The sequence below is a fragment of the Pteronotus mesoamericanus genome, unplaced genomic scaffold (genome assembly GCF_021234165.1).
Source record: "Pteronotus mesoamericanus isolate MK-2021 breed Mesoamerican mustached bat unplaced genomic scaffold, CSHL_Meso_final contig_179, whole genome shotgun sequence".
In the NCBI taxonomy this organism is placed as follows: Eukaryota; Metazoa; Chordata; class Mammalia; order Chiroptera; family Mormoopidae; genus Pteronotus; species Pteronotus mesoamericanus.
This window is the reverse complement of record NW_026555075.1, coordinates 1,134,442-1,146,075: the sequence shown is the minus strand read 5'-3', so window position 1 is coordinate 1,146,075 and position 11,634 is coordinate 1,134,442.

The window sequence follows — 11,634 nt, the reverse complement described above, 5'->3', positions numbered from 1 at the left end:
CTGGCAAGGTGGTGGACGAACATGAGGGATTATAAATATTTCTGTGGTTATTTTTCAGAAAATATAATCTGTCACTAAAGGTAACTTTAAGTTTACCTTAGTCATTTTCACTTTTGCATCAATACATTGGGTTGGCCAGAAATTTCTTTTAGTTTTTTTTCATAAAAGACACATTTTTCATTTTCACCGATAACTTTTTTATTTGTTTGTTTGTTTGTTTATATTTTGAGTGTTTTGGCTCTTTCCCACATAGTAGAACACTGATTGTTCTCAACTAATGTCTCGATTTGACCAACTTTAACTGGTTTACCTGACCATGGAGCATCATCCAGCAAGAAATCTCCCGTATAAAACTTTGCAAACCACTTTTGACACATTCAGTCAGTCACAGTACCTTCTCCATATACTACACAAACCTTTTTTTGGTTGCAGTTTTATTTTTACCTTTCTTGAAATAATAAAACATGATACATAGAAAATGTCACCTATTTTCTTCCATCTTCGACATTAAAATGGCTGCACAAAAATTCACCAATTTTGATGTTTTTTTTTAAATGTACACCAATACAACAGCTGTCACAATCTAATGAAATTGCTTTGAATGAAGTTAGACAACTAGGCGCTTTCAGAGCCATCTTACAGAAAAAAAAACAAACTTTTTGGCAACCCTATATTTTAGATTCTTTCTGAAAACTGATTCTCAAAAGAAGGTAAGAACTTTAGCAGAAAGCCTTTAAGGAATTAGGAAGGGGGCATAGAAGGAGGAAATGGGGTGCTCACAGAAGTAGAGGTGGGTTTTACGTACCACCATGCTCGCAGTGCTACCCAGGAATGTGTACGTGCCCTACCTCCAACACACCACTTTAATGGTTCCTCTCTGTTGATAAGAATGGTGGCTGTTCTATTGAAATACATTCTGAATGTCTTTCAGTCATCATCCAATCACTTTTCTCTTCTTCTCCCAAGCCATGTCCTACTGAAGACTGGCTTCAAGGCAAGTTAATATGACTTTAATATCAAAACCTGAATTGTGGAAGTATAATAGTGCATTGCTCAATGTCACTGGCCTACTCCAAGCTAGCAGGCTTAATCAGCTATGCAGTGACAACACCTCAGCTTTTATCTGCAGGACTGGCCACACCTTTGAGCTCCAAACCCCTATAATCAAAAACCAGCATCACAGTGAACACACCCAAAACCAAGCTCATCTTCCCCTCAAAAGTGCTCCTCCTTCAGGGTTCCCAATATCACTAAACAGACAGCCATCTAAATAGTTGCTCAAACAAAAAAAAAATGAGAATCATCTTCATACGCTCCCTCATCTTACATATCCAGGTAATTAGAAAGCTCTGTCAGTTGTAACTCTCATGCCTCTCTTGAATCTGTCCATTTCTCTCAGCTTCCTCAGCCACCACCCTCTCCTCACAGGACGTCTGAAATAACCCTCCCAAGTGGGTCTCTGTCTTCAGATTTACCCCCTTTCAATACGTCCTCCCCACAGCACCCAATGATCTTTCTAAACCACAAAATATGATCATGGGAAACTCTCACTTAAAACTCTTTAATGGTACCTCATGACCTGAAAGTGAAAACCAGACTGGTTAACGTGGCCCCTGCCCACCTCTCCGGCCTCTCCTCTCACCTCTCTCTGGAGGTTTCCGGGTTCCTTGAATGAGCCAGGTGTTTCCTGCCTCAGAGCCAATTCTGCTGGAGAAGTTCTTCCTACAAAGGCTTTTTTTACAAGAGTTTTCTCAGACATTGTAGAAAAAGAATTATCAAAGACTCATTTTATACCAAGTTATGTGTCACATAGAGCAAATGGGGTGTGAGTATAAGTAGTCTATGCAATACTTATTTGTAGAGTACAAATGACTAACTAGAAAACACTAGTAAATTATTCATGTTTCTCTTTTCTATTTAGCAAACACTACATTCTGTAATGCTATAAATATTATAATTCATTCTATCCTAACAGTAATTGACTTTGTGATATAATTTTAGTTTTTAATCCAACCTAAGTTAAAATTTTATCCAAATGGTTTTTAATGATACAGATTCTAATCACCTTCTTCTAGTTTTTAAACTTAATTCTGGACAATTTAATTCAAATCTGGTGGGATAGAAAGGGCAAAGAAGGCATTCGAAGCCAGGTGGATATGAGCTCAAATGCCCCGAACCCCTGTGTATGGAAATTAGGTAATGTTGAAAAATTGCTCCTCCTATAAAATAAAGATAATATTTGATTTATAATGTTGCTATGAAAATTAGAAGAAAAGGCATGAATAAAAGAGCCAAATATAATACCTAATTTATAATGGGCCTTTAGCAAATTTTGGTTTTCCTCATTTAATTTATATCTTATATACTTCTGAATACAGACACACTCGTAGGTGATATTTTCTTATATAGACACACAAACACCCATTTTATAAACACATACTGTAAAGACCTTCCAAAATTAAACTGAAACTTAGATACGATGTTGTGGAACTATTTGAGCATGTTGTTTGGTCCACTGGAGCAAAGCCAAGGGTAATTAAATCTCTTACAAATTTAGGTATATAAAAGACTCCAGCCATTGGTCATTGCAGTTATTCTATTTCTGGGAAGAAAGGAGACAGGTTTATTTGCAGTATCCCATGCTTAATCATTAGTATTAAATGAGTTAGGACCAGAACTAATCAAAGCAGCAAAACAGCTGATTACTGCTGTTTTGTAAAAGAAAGAAGTAATTGATGTTCACACAGGTTAAAGCAGCCAAAAAGAACTCTAAATAAATGGCCCAGCTCTTTTTCTCTCTTTATAATTTGTTTTCAATGGTCTTTAGTCTGTGGTTATTTAAATATTCATTTATTTCAGAAGCCTATTTGTGCAAGTCCCAATTAAAAAGCCAATCACGTTGTTAATAAATTGGGCTAACAACTTCTTTCAGAGGAAGAAACAAATCACAATGTTTCATCTGTAAAATTTGACTTTGTATGCGTATATAGGCAGTTAATTCAATTATAACCAGGGAAGATCATGAAGCCACATGGATTTTTTCATGACGATTGATTTATGGAGGGAGGAAGGGCTCTATGTAACATGGAGAATCTGTTGTTCTATTTGTTCAACATTATATATTATAATTTTCTTCACAAACATTTTGTACTAATTTGTTTACTATTCAGTATAGGTAGAGTGGCTGTAGACTTAGTTATGTTTGTAACTGGTAACCTAGTTGCATTTTACCATCTGGCTAGAGATATTGGTATAATTAGCATGTATCTTTCTTTTGGCCTTTCAAAGGGGTATTACAATCACTAAATTTAAATTCCAGTGGTGAACCAAGGAAGGCGGAATCCTTTGGACTAATTATAAAATAATCCCTTTGTTTTGGCTTATTCTGAATGTCGACCAACCACAGCATAGGACTGGCAAGGGACCTAAACGTGAGAGGTTATTCATTTGATTCTGACCACACGTGCACCACCCTGCCCATTAGAGATTCTTGAACAATTTTCTTAGTAACAATCTTTTAAAGGAAAGGAATTTTGATTTCAACAACCTGCGAGATCAATTTTTTCTTTTTTCTTTTATTTTTTTATCGTTGATCTATTACAATTGTCCCAATTTTTCCTTGGCGCTCTCCTCTGCCCTGCCCACGGCTCCACTCCCACAGTCTATCCCATCCTGTTGTCCGTGTCCATGGGTCATTTATACCTGTTCTTTAACTAGGCCCTTCACCTTCTCTTTCCCTTTATTCCCGTCCCCTCCTCCCCCGGATACTGTCAGTTTGTTTTTTATTTCCATGCCTCTGGTCCCACTTTGCTCGTTTGTTTGTTTTGTTCATTAGGTTCCACTTATAGGTGAGATCATATGGTATTTTTCTTTCACCTCCTGGTTTATTTCACTTACCATAATACTCTCCAGTTCCATCCATGCTGTTGTGAAAGGTAGGATCTCCTTCTTTCTTTCTGCTGCATAGTATTCCACTGTGTAAATGTACCACGGTTTTTTGATCCACTCATGTACTGATGGGCACTTAGGCTGTTTCCAGCACTTGGCTATTGTAAATAACACTGCTATGAACATAGGGGTGAATAGGTTCTTTTGAATTGGTGTTTCAGGGTTCTTAGGGTATATTCCCAACAGTGGAGTTGCTGGGTCAAAAGGCAGTTCCATCTTTAGTTTTTTGAGGAAATTCCATACTGTTTTCCACAGTGGCTGCACCAATCTGCATTCCCACCAACAGTGCACTAGGGTTCCCTTTTCCCCATATCCTCACCAGCACTTGTTGTTTGCTGATTTGTTAATGATGGCCATTCTGGCAGATGTGAGGTGATAGCTCATTGTGGTTTTAATTTGAATCTCTCTGATGGCTAGTGATGCTGAGCACCCTTTCATATGCCTATGGGCCACCTGTATGTCCTCCTTGGAGGAGTGTCTGTTCAGGTCCTTTGCCCATTTTTAAATTGTATTGTGTGTCTTCCTGGTGTTAAGTTGTGTGAGTTCTTTATATATTTTGGAGATCACATCCTTGTCCAAAGTACCATTGGCAAATACATTCTCCCACGCAGACAGATCACTTTTCATTTTGATGACAGTTTCTTTAATTGTAGAGAAGCTTTTTAATTTGACATAGTCCCGTTTGTTTATTTTTTCCTTTATTTCCCTTGCCCTAGAGGATGTATTGGTGAAAATATTGCTGCATAGGATATCTGCAATTTTACTGCCTATGTTTTCCTCTAGGACTCTTATGGTGCCACAGCTTATGTTTAAATCTTTTATCCCTTTTGAGTTTATTCTGCTGTATGGTGTAAGTTGGTGGTCTAGTTTCATTTTTTTGCATGTACCATTCCAGATCTCCCAGCACCATTTGTTGAAGAGGCTATTTTTACTCCATTTTATGTTTCTGTCCCCTTTGTCAAATATTATTGACCAAAGAGACATGGGTTTATTTCTAGGCTCTCTATTCTGTTCTATTGATCAATTTGTTTCCTATAAGTAAAACTTTGATTTTCCCATATAATATGAAGATAGAAAATCTTGTGTGAGTGTGTGTAGTGAGGAAACTATGTATATGGAAAATGTTGGAACTTTTCTATTCTTATAGAAAAACTTTGATAAATAAGGAAGATGTCAGAAGATGTGGAATATCACCCTGATGTTTAATATTTTTGTGTCAAACTGGCAGTGCAAAAGGATGCCCAGATAGCTAGTAAAACATTGCAAATGTGTCTCTGAGGGTGTTTCCAAATGGGGTTAGCATTTGAGTTGGTAGGCCAAGTAGATGGACCTCACTAATGTGGGTGGGCATTATCCAATCCCATGAGGGCCTGCATAGAACAAAAAGTCAGAAGAAGGGTGAATTTGCTCTCCTCGCTTGAGCTGAGACATCCATCTTCTGCCCTCAACATTGGCCCTCCTGGTTTTCTGAAGACTTGGACTGAAATTATACCAGCTTTCCTGGTTTTCCAGCTTACAGGTGGCAGATTATGGGACTTAAGTCTCCATAATCACACAAGCCAATTCCTATATTCCTATAGTAAATCTCTCTCTCCTCTCTCTGTTTATATACATATAAATTTATACATATAAATTCTCTCTATATATAAATTCTGTTATTAGGTGTGGAAAATATTACAGATGAGTTTAATTGATAGAGATGAAGAAGCTGTGAGAGTGCAGTCTGCTGGTTTCGGAAGTCAAGGCATGGTCAAGCTCAGAGTTCCCAGCCGAAAGTTATGCCGACTTCCTAGCAAAGAAACATCTTCAAGAGGTTGATGGCCCATGAGAATCAGAGTGTGTTGTACTAGAATCTAATGGTGATTTCTAATAAAAATATGAAGCTTACAGTGCTACTGAGAGGGCAATTGAAACTGGTATTGCTTGGATCAAGAAAAGGAGTCTGCCCTTCCCAGTCCCTTCTCAAATACAAGAGCTGGTTCTCACATAATAACTTCAATTGTGTTCCTGGGTAAGCAGATCTTTAGAGATCCTTGGGCTACATTGTTTTGGAATCTGTGTTTTCCAAGTAAGTGTCCCACTACATGCTGGTTCCTCACTTGGGATTCCCAGTGTAAATTAAAGCCTCCAAGGAATCCTGCAGTGAAAATGCATCTTTACCATAGTTGAACATGGTGTTTCCAAAACTAATTGGATACACATGCATTCTTTCTTTGCCATACACCTGATAATATTATGAGGAACATGAGTTTGGGAAATATTGATGATTGTGTCAGTTAAGATAGTTTCAGTGTAAATAACAGACAACCCAAATGCAAGTGGCTTTAACAAATGGGACATTTTTTTCAAGTTACATTCTGAAAAGTCAGTAGGAGGACTGCTGCGATTGCTCCAGTGGCTTCAATGAAACAACATCAAGAGCAGCATCGCCAGGATTCCTTCTTCTGTCCTTAGATGGTGGGGAGGTGTGGGACTGTGAGCATTTCTGGTTTTCCTCCAGTAATCAAATGCCTTTCAGAAGATACCCAGCAGAATTCCAGGTCACCCCTAGCTCCAAGTGAGCTAGGATAGCCTTTGTACTGGAAGCAGACAAAGGAGAAGGGAGTTGGCTATAGCTTATGGGTTAGCCATCCTACCATCTTCAACAATGGTAGGTTTACTTAGAGACTTATAGTTGTATGCTTTCCACTTCCATCAAGCCACACTGTTAGAACCAGTTATGTGAATTCTGCTCTTGTTTTTCTAATAAGAACATTCTGTTCATGAGGCTGTTGTCCAAAGCAAAAAAAAAAAAAATCTAATAAGGCCCATATGAGAAACTCTTCTCAGACTCAGTACTATCTTCTCCCTGCAATGCCATGCTCATTCCAGAGACCATGTTTACCCCACATAACACTTTTGGTTCTATCTTAGATCAAGAAGCCACATTCCTGATGTTGAACCATTTTCTGTAAGATCCAGCAATTCTCAACATACACTGGGGAACTGAGAAAAGTTCTTACTGCTCCTTGTTACCTTCTGGGACTTTTCCACTCTCTGCAAATTCGGTTTTTCTTGATAGATTTATGTATTTGTAAATAAAATCTCAGTGGAGTTTTGAAAAATTCTTTTGAGTACTACTATACTTCCCCTGATGCAAGGAAACACAGTCTCCTAATATAAAAGGAAAAAATGCAAGCAGAAATTGCAAGTTAGTATTTCAAGAATTACTTGGCCACACACTTTACAAAATAAACTTCTAATCACAAGTTAAGATGTCTGGTATTTAATGTCTGTCTCTCTTCTTGATAGATAGTAAGCTTCACTTATCTGGCCAGTGTTGTTTAAGGATCCTTCTGTTCCTCACTTTTTGCCAAATTTTCACTCCTCAAGGCACATCCTCCTCCACTCCCTTTACTCTCAGCAGATGGCTACAAGCAGTCTTCTCAGCAGAGAAACTGATCATCCCCTTCCTTCATACTTCTATTGCCACCCACTTTCTTTTTCATTTTTGTCTGTCAGGTAGAAATGTTTTTCCTTATTCTAGTCAAGGTTGACCCCTCCAGTTCTACTTGTGGTCTCTTCACTTTCTGTGGCATTTCCTATCCTTAATCATCTTGGACTCTTAACGCATTTCAATTGCTGTACCCATGTGAACTCCTTTGCCTAGTAAAACATTTTTAAAAACACTCTACAAACTATTGTTCTCTTCCTCTTTCCTTAGATTTCTTGGAAGAGCAGTATATACCTGTGGCCTCTACTTTCTCACAATATTCTCAACTATTACAAACTAATGATTATAGAGAAATCATTATCTCTGACAATCATTTCTCAGTCTTCTTCCTCTTGAAAGTCTGCTTGTTAAACAGTTCAGATGAGACTCACTGCCCTCTTTCTGGCCTCTCCTCCCATCTCAATCAGGCTAGAACTAGGAAAACCAGTTATAATATCATTGTAATCTCGATCAGTCAACAAACTAAATGCAGCCTATTGTGTTTTTAGTTTTATTGGCACGCCCACTCATTTGCATATTGCCCATGGCTGTTTTAATGCTCCAATAACAGAATTGAGTAGTTGTGACAAGAGGCTGTCTGGCTTGCAAAGCCTAAAATATTTAATAACTGGCTTTTTATAGTTTGCTGACCCCTTTCTAGATGATCTAGACAATCTAGATCAAAGTGAAAAGAATGTGTACCCAATTGTGTTTCCAAAATATATCAAGAGGAAATAACTGTAAGATATACAGAGATATCACTGATGAAAATTAATGATTAATTGAAAGAGGTGCAATAAGGTAATTTTTAGAATGACACCTAGAGAATTCCAGTTGTGATGTGAGTATAGTGCTGTTAACTAAGGGCAGTAAGACCACGAAGTTTGGGTGAGGATGTGATAAAAAAAGGGAGAGTATGATCATGATTTTACTTAGAGCTATTTTATATTTGAGGGCACTTTATTATATCCAAAATAAAAAATGTAATAACATCACTTTAGTGACCAGGAGAAAATTTTGAACTAAAGAGAAAATTCGGGAATGTCTGTTCCAGAAAAAGAAAGTAAGATATTGGAACAGAAAATGTTTACAATTAGAAATTTCCAATGCATCAATTTCTCCTTCCTACAGATTCAACTAGTTGTCAAGTTTTGCATACCATTTCTTTCTCATTACACTGCATACTTCTTATATGGTGATTTTAGCATGTGCAACTAACCCTTGTTATTCATCGATTCCATATTTGCAGATTCACCTACTTGCTAAAATGTATTTGTAACCCCCAAATTAACACGCATGATGTTTTCAGTCATTTGCTAACATGTGCACAATGGTGGAAGATTTGAGTTGTCTGATAGGCTTGTTTCCAGCTGAGGCTGTACAAGGTGACAAACTGCCTTTTTCTCACAAGACAACTGTCCTTTTTCAGTCTAATTAATGTCATATGTTTTCTGCATTTTGTTGGTGATTTTACTGTTTAAAATAGACCCAAATCATGGTTCTGAAGTACTACGTAGAGTTCCTATGCACAAGGCTGTTAAGTTCCTTATGGGAAAAAGTACATGTATTGAATAAGCTTCCTTCAGGCATAAGTTACAGTGCAAGTACTGAGTCCAATGTTAATGAATCAGCTATACATTAAATGTCTTTAAATAATAACATAGTAAAACAAGGTTATATATTGATCAGCTAACAAAAATGGTACAAAGAGCTTTCAGGAACCTAACCCTGTACTTCTTCTAGGAGCAGTGCTTCAGTATTCAGTGTCTACAGAAAATTTTCAGAACTTAACTACCATAAATAATGGGAATTGACTGTACCATAGTGCACAACCATATTATAAACTTCTTGAAGAATCTTTCATTCATCTTTTTAAAAAAGATTCAATTTATTTAAACTAAAAGAAAAAAGCCATAAACACTTCATCCACTTCTGGTGAATTAGAATTTCTTATTCATCTTTCTGCAACATGAAGTACACTGCCATTCACTGACATTTTCTTAAAGTATCCATTATTACCAGAGAACAGACCTTGTTTACAAATTTATGTAACTTTTCAAACAGGCAAGATCTAAAAACATAACTGTATTGGAAAGGAAGTTCAAAGATGATATGGATCAAAGGCTAAAACCCCTAGGCAAGAAGGTTTGCTTTTAAGAATAACAAACTTAGAAATACTTGAAAACAAAAGACAACTGTAAATGTAAAAAAGTGCATTATCATTTTAAACCAAAAGGATCATTAGGTTGATGTAACAGTTTTTGTTTTTTACTGAACGATTCATAACAATGGCATTCAATATGCCTTAAAGCAACAAGATTATATAATGAAAGCTAAGATGGAGGGTGGTTGTAATTTGCTGAAATTTATAATTAAGAATTTAAAGTGTGTTAAACTTTCATCAAATTATAAGCTGATAATTTCCCAAATTGGAAGTTGAATAACTTAAGTTTAATACAATTTGAGATTAAAGTATAATTGTTTACAAAACAATGAATAAGGAAGTACCTAAGACAGATATCAAACTGAAAATTCAAAAATAAACAGAAGAAATGTAAACAGTTATTAATACCAACATTTATAAATGTTGCTTAGAGCAAAGCTATTCCAAGTATGACCCATGAACTATCTGCAACCAATCTAAAATGAAAGAGTGAGTTTGTGCCAGATAAAAATCAATTATATCACTAATCAGCTGACTTTTTTTTTAATATCAGGACTTTCTTGCTAAAGGAAGCAATATGTTGATTTATATTATGGCACAGGCACCTTATTTCATTACAACTGAAGAACAGGTACTGCTTGACTTCTTTAAAGTGCCATTATAATTTTACTACTCAGAGTTAGATTAACTTTATATGGGGGGAAAAAAATTAAAATGACAATTGTAATTGCCATCCAAACTCTATTTTTTAATCCCATCTATCTAGGGATCCTACGCAAAAAGCAAATTAAATTTTATAAATTCATCACAACTTAACATTAATCCTCCGATGTGTGTAAGTGTTACAGACATATATTCACCTCAGAGAAGGTCTCTAGATTCCTGCTTTAGTGAGATACATCATCTGCTTTTGATAGATACTTGCTTTCAGTCTTGGAAGAAAAAGAATAAGAATTGAGTCATTTGTTAATAAGTTCTCTCTAAAGATTGGTCTATTTTCACATTTCAACTGGTGAAAATATTTAAATTCCTCCTTATGAAAAAAATTTATTTTTATACTGTTTGTGCAACCACTAGTTGCATTTTTACAATAAAAATTGTTAGGAAAAACAATCTGGAAACTCACAACTCTGTATTCTATTAACTAATGGAAGTATATAAACTATTTTAAGATTCCTAAAAATGCTAGTATAAAATATTTTTAGAGAACTAGCTTATAATTCAAAATTCCAATCTTGATTTTTTAAGTATATCACAACTCCTCTAGAAATTTAAATAGATAATATAGTCTTTTGTAAAGTAATCATTTCCTCTTTCTCCGATGACTTACTAAGCTTTACCTGCATTAGTTTAATACTGAAGGCAAATAAATGGACAAAGATTTAGAAAAAAACTCATCAGTTTTACATATACAAGAGCCCAATTTAGCTTCTGTTTACTGACCAAAAAAACTACTAAAGAATTTAAACGTATATTCATAGGTCATAAGACAAGAGCTACTTTGGCACCTGAGTTGAGCACAATATAGAGTAAAGAATGTCTAAGAGAAAGCAGTCCATAAGGTGTATTTTATCTATACATATATACATGTATCTATACATATACACATATGCACACACACATAGAAATAACTTTCCTTCAAAAAATGCTGGAGATGTAAAATGAATTGACCATTTAACCAGATAAAGTGAACTGATGGTTATTAGAAACAGTTTTAAGTTACTTGGAATCTTACAAAATTTCAACAAATTAAAGGTTTTAAAGTAATATATAATTCAAAGGGGGGAACGCAAGGATTTTTTTGAGGCTAAAAACAATTTCTTTTGCTGCAGTAACATAGTCATGAGATTACAATAATGTTAACATGACAATATAATAGACTTTTTAATACTCACCAAGTGGAAAGTCTGACCAAAGATTACCCCTGAAGGAGTAGTTCCTCCTTTCAGGACTGAATGTAGTCACTGGCCACTGATCGAACATTCTGCTGTCTGCAAACTCTTCCTTGCAATGGTCCCAGCAGAAGCCCCTGAGAGGCCACTCTACAGAC